This window comes from Pleuronectes platessa, chromosome 22 (assembly GCF_947347685.1).
Source record: "Pleuronectes platessa chromosome 22, fPlePla1.1, whole genome shotgun sequence".
NCBI lineage: Eukaryota > Metazoa > Chordata > Actinopteri > Pleuronectiformes > Pleuronectidae > Pleuronectes > Pleuronectes platessa.
Genome location: NC_070647.1, coordinates 6,301,536 through 6,312,970, shown reverse-complemented (window position 1 = coordinate 6,312,970; position 11,435 = coordinate 6,301,536). Strand labels below are relative to the sequence as shown.

Below are 11,435 nucleotides of genomic sequence, written 5' to 3'. Positions count from 1 at the left end.
GTAGCGTGTGCTGCATTCCATACATCTTTAAAATAGAGTTTTGAATGATGTTTTTATTGCTCAGCGTTTAATTTGTGTATTTTTTTCAAAATTCCCGAGCTTAACTTCCCATGGAAAGTTTCCGGAAATTTACCGGAAATTGTCCGCCCCTTTGCAACTCTAATTAGGATTATTGTCATTAGTCAACATATTTCTTTTGTCCTGGTTATTTTCCTTTAGTTCACTCAGCTACACGTTGTGGCGCTATCAGTTTTTACAACTGTGCCAGGAAGAGGCTCAAGTGTTAAGTGATTTATGGTTGTTACTTCTAACAAAGACAAGATGAAGGTCGGCAATGACTCACATGTTCGTTTAATCTTATTGATGTGAAGTGATAGTTTGGTCCATATGTTGCATCGTTCTACACCTCGAGACTGATTTGTTGCTTTGTAATCTTCTCTTCAACATGCAGACAACAGTCACATGGCAGCAGCAATAAATCCGTCTGGTCCGTTTATGTAATCTTCAGTCACACAGTGAGGCGAATTATGAGACAGATTACTCCACCAGTGATTGAATCATAAGTTTATTGACTTTACTAGTCTTCAACTTCAACTCAACTCCAACCATGTCCTCTATTATCTGTACCGCGTTCAAGTCAGAACGACCTTGCTTTGGCAAAACACTAATGTGAGGCTGACTGCAGATTAAGATTGCAGTATATTAATCCTACAGTGAAAATATAAATACACAATTTTTCCTGGAAGACATATGAGCGGTCATGAATCTCTCCTGACTTCTTGCTGCATTGTACCTAAATAATCCGAAAAGTTTATAATTTTTATTGATGGATCATCTGAGAATATAAGCCAACCTGCACAATGAACAAAGTGTATGGAAATCTACTATTTGCACCCAAACAGGCCTCTGGGTAACAATGTTGCAAATGCTCAGAGGCCCACAGATTTAGACATTCCTCTGTATACATAACCGCATTTACAGAATAAGTCAGATTCCAGAGAATGGCATTTTAATGAAAGATTCACTTTTGCTCGAGCATTTTAACCCTTCTGACAAATGTCACTCTTACTCCAAGACAAGTCTGATTCGGTTTCAAAGTGTGGAAGATAGTCCCGTCTGAGTGCACAAATGCCACTCGTGCCTCCCACATTTAGTTGGTTAGATCCAGATTAATTACTTGTGAGTCCTGGTTTAGCCAAGGAGAGCAGCCGGACTCAGGGGGAATAGACTCGACACAGAGAGACTCTGGGTGGCCGACTCGATCGAATCCCAGAATCTTTGGTTTGCATTTGGTTTGTTGAACTCGAGTCCGGTTCATTTCTTCTTCTTCGTCTTCTATCCACCTGTCTTGTACTTTAGTTTTGATCTGGCAGGTGCGGTGGTAGCCAGTCCAAACTGACATTGGACAAAGGCGTGGAACACCCTGGACAAACAGAGTGAAACAACCATTCACACCTTTGGTCAATTTTGAGTCTTTGTTTAACCAAACCCCAATCTGCACATCTTTGGACTTTGGGAGGAAGCAGGAGTTAAAAAAAACAAACACAGACACGTTGAGAACATGCAAACTCCACACAGAAAGACCTCGGCCGAACCGGGATTCGAACAATGTTCTCATCGCAGCGCTAACCACCACACCACTGTGCCACCCCATTAAGACAGTCCTATATTCAGGAAATACAATTTCAAAAAGTAAGTTTAAATAAGTCGTATAACTCCAGATTGGTCTCAAGCTTAAAAGAGTTCCCGACTGACTATTGCATTGCAGTGCTTTAATATTATCGCACATATAAAGGACACACTGCAATATCAAAATCAATGTTCGAGCTGTTTGTCAAAGAAGCGCAATGAATCATGGGATATGTTGGGCCGGCAAGGATGCACCTGGTGGAGCCTGCGTGGCTCAGGGATGGAAGGAAGCATTTGTTGGTTGCTTTTGGAGGATTCTTTGAATTTGCACAGTCTAGTTGCAGCCTCCAGAGGATGTGGCCCCTGAATTGAATGTCGTCAATGAAACTCAATGTCTAACATCAGTGGGAGATTTGAGCATTAAAATGTAAACACGATTCCAGATTGATAGATCTCGAGTTTGCACAAACAACTGTACTGTACAGTTTAGATAAGACCAGACCTGAGTGAATGAGTTACAACAGTGTAGCAAACAGTGTTTTCCCCACACAGAGGTTGCACAAGCTAACATATAGAAAACAAACATTTCTGTCAAAAATGTATTTTATATTTCAAATGCGTTTAATAGCATGTTGCATCACACACGTATAACATATAACATGTATCATCTCATCATGTGGCCTGTTTGTCTGTGACATATTGTCAACACCTACAGGTCATGAGCAAACAGTAGAGTGCTGTCGGCCCTTTAAATCCTTTACAGGTTTAGTCGCTGCTGTCTTTAAAGTTCAATATTTACCTGCTGCGTCTGGTGACCGTCAATATACAAATACATGGAAAAAAACAATGTGGCCATGTAACATTTTATGGCGGCAGCTTGTCTTCTTTCTATACCACTATCACACAGTGGATATTGACATTGCATAACCCTTTGTGTTGATAAAGCACGGTGACGCAGCAAGATTCCACCAACGGGCACAGCCGTAGAAAAGCTTTGTGCTATCGTCACCCTCTGATTGTAAAGTCAGATGATTCAAAAAATTTCTAACAAAGAAATACTGTTCTGTTCTTTGTCGTCTGTTTACCTTTAAACCCAGTGAAGGCTCTTCTGTTAAACGTGCACCTTGTGTCTGATGCACTTCTGGTTAGATCCTCTGCTGGGGAGGAAGTGATGTATCATGCCCTGTGTCGTGTTCCACATTGTGGAATAAACAGAAGATGAGCTGACCACCATGGCAGTTCAACTGAGATGTGATCTGTTGGAATCGCAGTAAAGCACACTTGGCTCCAAATGGATTTCCAAAATAAACAAGTGTGTTTTTTTCTTTTCTTATGGAGGCATTACAAAACAGGAATACAGCGTTGTCCATTGTTCTCCGGTTTATGTGTTCAGTCAACCTTTTCTCACACAGTCGCTCGCATCAGCTCCAGCAAATTCTGCTGAGTCATTCCAGGTTATGAGAGGATTAAATCACCTGAGAGAAACACAGCACCTGAGCAGGAACGTCCAAACGCACATGGAGGGTGAGAGCAGGGGAGACGGCAGCTCCAGCTGAACAAACACAACTTCACAATTCTCTTTTATTGACTCTCCAGTCCTTCAGAACATAAGCTGTGTACCCCTTTGTGGTGCCAGGGGTCCTTGTTGTTTTAAGAAAGGATCCTCCGCAGGTCGGTCACTGTGTGGATTTACATTATGAATTCCATACTGTCTGAGACCACTCTACAATACCTCAGATATTTCTCGTGGCTGTTAACGTCTCTTTCATCGACATAACTTGACATAATCCTTTCTAAATGACAAACTTAGCAAAATCCCCTCTTTTTTTGGAATTCTCAAAGATATTGTTTTTGCATCAAAAGGGTTCAATGGAGTGTCTGTTGTCCTGCCGCCGCACATTTCTCATAAGTCTCTTAAGACCATATGAACTCAAACATGACTCAAGTAGATTACTTGGGCGATTCCGTTAAAAAGCAAATCAAGTAAATATTTCCAGGATGTTTTCATACCTAAACCAAACATTGGTGTCCCAAAAAGTTAAACTTTCCATTCTACTGTTTACAGACTGTTTATTATTGTGTGATAAATTTGAGCAAATGTACATTTTAGTACAAATAAATGTATGGCATAACTTCAGCCATGCATATAAATTGTGTGTTGCACCTCTGACCACATATGACGTAAATGTCGACATCACTGCAGCAAGTTAAGATAAACTTTCATTTTTTAAGTGATATGTACATTGCAACTATGGCTTTGAAAAATCGTTTCTTTATACATTGTAAAAAATAAATCCTTGTCTTTACAAAGCTTAGACAATAAAGAATTAATTGAATTAAATAATAAGGAACTAAGTAATAAAGCCAACCAGGAATGGATTCTGACTTTGAATTATGTTAGAAATGTTCTAGACACTATCTGCACCTGCTAAATTCAAACCTGTATACACATCTGTGAAAACAGAAAGGACGCATGACTTGCAAGACCTGTATGACTTGACAAAATCACTGCCCAGGTAGAAACAGTTGAAACAGAGCATTCAAATTGAACTTGAACCAGATCACTTTCCCCTTCATCCTGTATTTCAAGTCTTTACAAGTCGTAGGACTGCGGACTAAGAGTTTTTACTGTAAATCTTATTCCTGAAATTTCCAGAAATTCTGTGTTTTGACATACATTCTTAACAGAAGCAAGATTTAAAAACATCAAATCCAAGGACATCAAGACATAAATGGACCTCGAAACTGGAATTTGGTCTAAGCCAGGGGTGACCAAACTTTTCATCCCGAGGGCCACATACAGAAAAAAATTAGAAGGTCTGGGACACTCACGCCGCCACGCCCCCCTGCCCTGGAGCGGACTGTTGACAGTGCACCTCTTAGGGCGGGGGGGGGGCGTGGTGGCGTTCTGAGGGTACAGCTGGCAGGTCAGGGGTGAGTTGGGTGCCACCTAGTGTCAAAACTGAGAAGTACAATACAGTGGGCCATAGTCCATTACATTACAATTCATTTAGCTAACGCTTTTATCCAAAGCGATTTAAAATCAGTGCATTCAAGGGAAGGGGAGAGCGGGGTAATGTGAGACACCCCCTGTATCTAGGCAACAGAACACATTTGTAGTCATGTGATCATTATGTTTCCAAGCCACTCCCATTCCATCCTTGCCATGAAGGAGAAGTTTCTGCTAGTGCTGTGGTTAGAATGTTTTTTCACAAAGTAAATTTTCTTGCTTTGAACTTAATCAACTGTTGTGTACAAAAAAATGTATCGAGGTAGAAAAACTTTTATCATACATGTTGATGAACTTCGAACATATAAAACCATGTGATTGAAGCTGGCTGAAGATTAGCCTGAGTAACTAAGAGATGTTTTTTCTAAAATTATGGCTGTGGGGTAAAGTGAGACAAATGCTGTGGGGTAAAGTGAGACATGTAGCACAAGTTAAGTTTAGTCTTAAACATATTTTAGTGTAATATTACATTACATATGTTTTATTTTTAATGCCATAAACATTGTAGAAAAGCCATCATGCCAAGAAATGGTGGGCCGCAGATGGCCCGCGGGCCGTAGTTTGGACACCCCTGGTCTAAGCAAACCAAAACAAAGGATATGTCAATGACTCAGAACTGTATAATTCAGTGCTGGCAACTTATCTCACTACATTTCTGCACATGAGTTCTGGTATTTCCTCATATTATGGAGCAAGTCACATGTCCCCCAGCTGTGACCCCCGAACTGGACAATATTTTCCAACAGGGATCATTTCCAGCACAAAGGTGACTTATCATTGTGTGTCTGTCACCATGGAATGTTAAGTTTCTATCAAACACAGTGAGTCACACATATTTTGACTCTGTGGGATTTTATCTTATCAGAGGAAGTAATTACGGTGATGCCAGAATTCTAACAGCTAACGTTTAGATAACAGTCAGTACCATAGAAGGCTTCATGTGTGTTTGGTATTTCATGAAGTGAAAGTTATAATAAACCATTGCAAAAAAAAATGATTGTACAGAGTTGGTATTAATAGTGCAGGCTTGAATCAACAAGGAATTATTTCACAGCATTGGTCTTATTTGCGGTACAAATACTTATTAGAAGCTTTATTTTCTTTCACAACAAGGTACATAAACACAGAAAATGGCAAGCCAATATACAATATATACTATTTATTATTACAATATATTATTCAAATACAATAAAAAGTCAAACTGACTATTTTAGTTTTTTAAATCAGCCTACATTGGGGTTTTAGGGCACCATAAAAGCAAATGCACAAATGCTATGGAGAGGAACTCAACATACAGGAACTGCGAAAAAAAAAAATTATGCAGTGTGTAATAGTAAGTAATCAAAGTTGTATAAAGCGGTTTACAGTTAGATATTATCATGTATCATCCACATAGAAACATACAAATATATATTATTTCCCTTATTAAATGTGATTGGGGAACAGAATTGTAAGATCAGTATGTTTCACACGGACATATTAAGCTGGGGCGATGGAGCTCGGTGTTTGCAGACACAGCAAAAGCTCTGCACTTTCTTGGAAAGGGTGTGATATGATGAGCAGCGAGGTGAGTGGGAACTGTCCAACGAGATAAATGAAGTTCGGCATCACATCTTTGCCTTCTACTTTTTTTCGAACACAGTTGGAGAACACAGATATGAAGAAAGCAGAGAAGGTCCTTGTTTGGAATCAATCCCAGCCCAGTTTGTCTGCTCCACATTCATTCACAGGCTGGGGGACTTGAATGCAACACCATCTCTGAATAAGACAAAGATCTACATCATTGTGCAAAACTCATGTTAATGTTAGCATTATAGCACTCAGAGAAAATGGAAATTCATTGTCCAAATATAATTTTACTGAATATATCTGGTTTGCTTTGTTATACATTTTACAATGCCCCTACATCCTTAGAGAATGTGTCTATTTCTGGTCAGAACTTCTTAGATACAAGTCTGCACCTAAGGAATGTAGTAGGTTTGTTTGACACGTCTCTGACCTGCTGCACTATTACACTCTTATATCATCTGCTGAGTTCTCCCGAAGGCTAGTGAGGGATCAGAATCAAGACCGACCTCTCTGTGGGCCTCTATGGCTGCCGCTGTAGCCCTCTCGCACCAGAATGCGGTTTCTATCACCGTGTCGCCATGTTTGCCACTGCTGGGGTGTCGGGCAGCACTTTACAGCAAAACACACCAAATCAAACAGCCAGCTCTGATCTCTGACACTCCGAGAGGCACAGGAGCTGCTGTTTACCGGAGAGGAGGTGACATGAATCCCACGTTCTCCTCACCAGGATGGCAACGGCAATGTTGATCATGGTAGCAACAGTGTCAGCATAAAAAGATTTAGGAGAAAAATGTGTACATTGTTAAAATGTTCATCACATGGTCCTAAATAAAATAAGCAACACAATCAAAAGCAAAATGTTTACTCAGATAATTTTAAATGTCTATGTAAGATATAGAAAACATACATAACTGAAACAAAAATGTAATTAAAGGCATATAAATATAAAGAAATTATAATCAGTTTGTTTTAAAAGAGACTAGAAATTGCTGGTCTGCAGAAAATAAATAAACAAAAATATAAATTAATCTTTGTAATGGTAATATACGGATAGCTGATAGGATCCTGGAAGTCACATGCTCACATCACACACACACACACACATCCTGTCCTTGTGGGATCATGAGAACCTGTGTTTACCGTGACAGCAGAGTGTGTGTTGTATGTGTCTGTGTTCGCTGAGCGGGTGTGCAGTTGTGTTAGGGTGTGCCTCAAGGGCTGTGTGTGACTGCACATTTGACGTCGACCACACGTGACGCTTTTGTTGTGTCAATGGATGCAGAATGCTGTTCCCAGTGGACCCAGCATTCTCCAACCAGCAGCCTGAGCTTATGTAAGGCTGAGGCAGACACATTTCAAACACAGGCACACACACACACACACACACACACACACACACACACACACACACACACACACACACACAAACAGACTGTAAATCCAAATGAAGCCTTTGAGGAAGTGACATTTATGGTCATTTATAGCTGATGCTCTTATTCACAGAAAGCAGCGCTGGTTCTGACTCCTCTCAGCTCTAATGGAGATTGAATCTCTGTTACACAACCACAGACCTACACCTACACACATTCACTGGGGTGGGTGCTGGAATCCACCGATGTGAAAGGACGTCCTTCATCACCTACACTGTCATGACTTTCACAAGGACATCCACTATAGAAGATATTCAATGTATTGAACTCAGGATTACATGTCGGCTTTATCACCTTTTTTTTTCTCTGTATGTCTATTTCCCAGTAGATTTTGAGTGTGAGTTCCTTATGCAGGACAGATCAGTCATCTGTGTTTGGTTAGTGCCCAAAGGAAGGTTCCTTAGTGCCTGGACTGAGAGACATGATGGAGAGATCAGATATTTGGAAGCAGCTCAGAAGTCAACTGAAGTCGGCCAGGCATCAGATCAGAATGTCTCAAAGATGCTTCATACTGCAGGTATTTTTTATATTTCCAGGGGCGGATCCAGGAGTTGGGCCCAGGGGACACTGGAGGGAAGTGCCCCTGTCCTGCCAAAAGTCTTTCAACTACAGTCTCGAACAATACTAACAATAGATACTGTATGACAATCTACTAAGGATTGTGTATTTTCTAAATTTTGTGGAAGTACACAATGTGCATGAACAAGGAACTATTTTCAAAATATACTCAAAGATGTGTGTGTCTTTGCTTAAAGCTAACGAACAAATGGGCACATTATAGAATCAGGAATTTTGCATGGATGTTGGAAATATAATTAGCCTCTCTCTAAAATTGTGGCCCCCGTATGCCCCCCCCCCCCCCCCCCCCCCTCATTTAGATAAATCTGACTGTGGATATATCGGACTTGGAGAGGGACCAACAATCAAACTGGACCCCAGGACTCTTACTGCCCTGCTTACTCTGCTGGCAAATGGCCCACATCTGCAGTAGTGCGTGAAAACAGATCAATTCCGGATGAAGTGTGTCTGATCATTAGTAGTCGCTGATGATCAATATTTTAAAAGCAGTTGACAATGGGTAAAACTAAACATTGCAGTTGTCCTTAGCATTTCAGCATCGTTTTCTGATTTGAACGCCCGCACCTTTAATGTTTTGAATCAGTCTTTTAGCTCTTACCAGCGTTTCCAGTAGCAGACGGTAATATACAGCAAAAAAAAGATCGTTATTAACCCACTGTATGTTAGCTACCTATCGAACTAACACTAAATTGAGTTCCGGAGGTTTTGGATTTGTTTCTCCTTTTGTCAACTCTGTGTGTTTGAAACGGCTCATCACACTAAGCCAAGCTCACTCGAAGAGTTTTTTGACCAACACTGTCTGTGGGGGCCGTCTGACTCTAAAGCTGATTTGATTGCTGCAGCTTTTTCCCCCACACAGATAGTAGGTTATTAACTGACCATATTCCTGGAATATACCCCAATCTACAGAGCAGTACAGTTAATCCTGATAAAAAAAAGGAGATAGAAGGTTGAAAACGCAGGGAGAACCGGGGATTAGGGAACAAGCGGGAGAGAGTGGGTGTTGTAGAGGGGGGGGGGGGGGGGGGGGGGTGCAGAGTTAGAGGTAGTGAGGAGAGTGAAGGAGATTCAATTCCTGTCCTTTTCAACCAAACTCACACAGGCAATGGGCCTTAGTTTAATGTGTTGTGAATTTCTTAATTATTCGCCCAGGAGTTGGAGTTGTTTTCATCTACGTTTATTACATGTGAGATTACGTTAAAACTACTCTAATTTCCATGAGATTGTGAGGAGGGATGGGACATGACTCAAGAAAGAAAACCCTTAATTTTCTAAATGTTTTTATAAACATTAGGGTGATTTCTCAGAGACAAATGTCAAAATCTGAGTGTGAATTTGAAGGACTGGTGGAGGTATGCTGCCTAGTTTCAATAATTGAATTCAATCGGCATCTGAATAAGTTTTAATTATTATTCCGAAACACAAAACTGGCTCAACTACCTCTGACACAGTGTAGGAAATCCTTCTATTATTTGAGTACTGATGATTAATTGAATAGCTGAACTCATAATGCTTCCAGTATGTTCATTGTTGGTTTACATTGAGTCACAGCCGGGTTGAACATAATAGCACATCCTGTGTTATTATTTGCTTATTTATTTTTCATAGAAGGATTTATTCCTTGGAAATGACCGAAATATGCATTTAGAAAACTGCTCCTGATCTCTGAGGATCTCATTTGTACGGTCAGTTCTATGCATGTTTTAATGGAAAATACACAAAGATGCACACAGATAGACGGGGGCATTTAATGAGGCTGAATCAAGTAGACAGAAAAACAAAACAAGGTTGAATGTATTGAATGGAAACGTGTTGGAGATGTTCGGATCACAGAGGAGAGCACTTACGAGACAGAGGTGAAGGGAGGATACAGCAGGTTATCATCCAGAGGTTGAAGATCAAGGTGTTGTGTAACCAGATTATCAACAACACCACGTGGCGGAATGTGACCTTCATCATGATGTGATGATGCTGATCTTTCTCTCTCTCTCTCTCTCTCTCTCTCTCTCTCTCTCTCTCTCTCTCCCTCTACCCGCGTCCCTCTCTAATTCAACACAGAAATCAATACACACTCACACCTGCATCCTCTGCCACACAAACACATCCCTCTAACCTCTGCTGTACAGGCACATATTTGAGAAGGTTGTTGACTTGTTGTGATTTGACGCCATACAAATTGATTTTAATAGAATCAAAATACTCGCTATAATCTCCAAGAAACTACCACGCATCCTTAAGATGTTGGAAAATGATCAACTTTGATCAGTTTTCCTTGATGTATCAATATGTTTTAGTTTTTGCTCTGTTAAATGATAAGTGTTCTCTAGGCTATCCAAATGTTTTTTTATTTTATAAATCCAATTCAATGCAGATGAAAAAAAGACATAGAATCTTCTTACACACTTGAAATCCCTGAGTGTCTCCCGCAGCTTATCGCGACCGGGTCGATTTTTGACCTGAAGGTACTGTATGTTTTTGGAAAGTGTTGCTATGGTGACCTAATTCTTTTTTTTACCCACCCCTCGTTTTTCTAAGTCTGGAAACTTTGCAAGCTGGCGTTACATGTCAGCACTGGATGCTAGACAAGAACAGGAGGATTTTATTTGTAGAGGCCTAATATCATCTGAACGTTATGCCAGATGGTTTTGGTAGATGCTGGTCCAGTCCGGTTATGTAAGCTCTGGTGTGACCAAAAGGGGGAAATATTTTGAAAACACACATTCAAAAGGGTCTTTAATACATTTAATAAGTAGAACCAGTTGTGGCCAATAAGGGCTAGAGCTCTGCTCCACATTTATACAAGACACTTCCGCATTTTATTCTACGACATAAAATGAGACTACCACATGAAAATCACTAGTCCGCCTTTACAGAATGTATTTATACTCGCTTCTAAACAGTTTTGAAGAGGATAGACCTTCACCGATCGGTCAGCGCCAAACCAAGTAACAGGTTAAAGGTGGAATTCATTTCTGAGGATTGTTTTGCTCAACAGACATTTTGTTTGTCACAGCTTGTTTTCTGCAATAGTCTGAGGGGTTGCTAGTTAGTCTACAAAATATGTCACACTAGCAGAACTCCTATACTGTTGTTCTAAGTTGTACATGCACTCTATTTTGTTTGTATATCTTTAGTGCAATTTGAGTGTATTTCATGGGTGCATTTCTACTATTGGTTAGTTTAAATGGGCTTGAAAGTAAAAAACAAGAAAGAAATCA

At 40.3% G+C, this 11,435-nt stretch overlaps 1 long non-coding RNA gene across 1 annotated transcript; it reads right to left on the bottom strand.

The window, feature by feature from the left end:
• Window positions 1–549: 549 nt before the first annotated feature.
• On the bottom strand, window positions 550–2,988 carry LOC128428949 (uncharacterized). Its single transcript, XR_008333856.1, has 2 exons — window positions 2,715–2,988; window positions 550–1,423 (listed from the first exon to the last, which is right to left on the bottom strand). It is a non-coding gene; the product is annotated as an uncharacterized LOC128428949 (long non-coding RNA).
• Window positions 2,989–11,435: the final 8,447 nt, after the last annotated feature.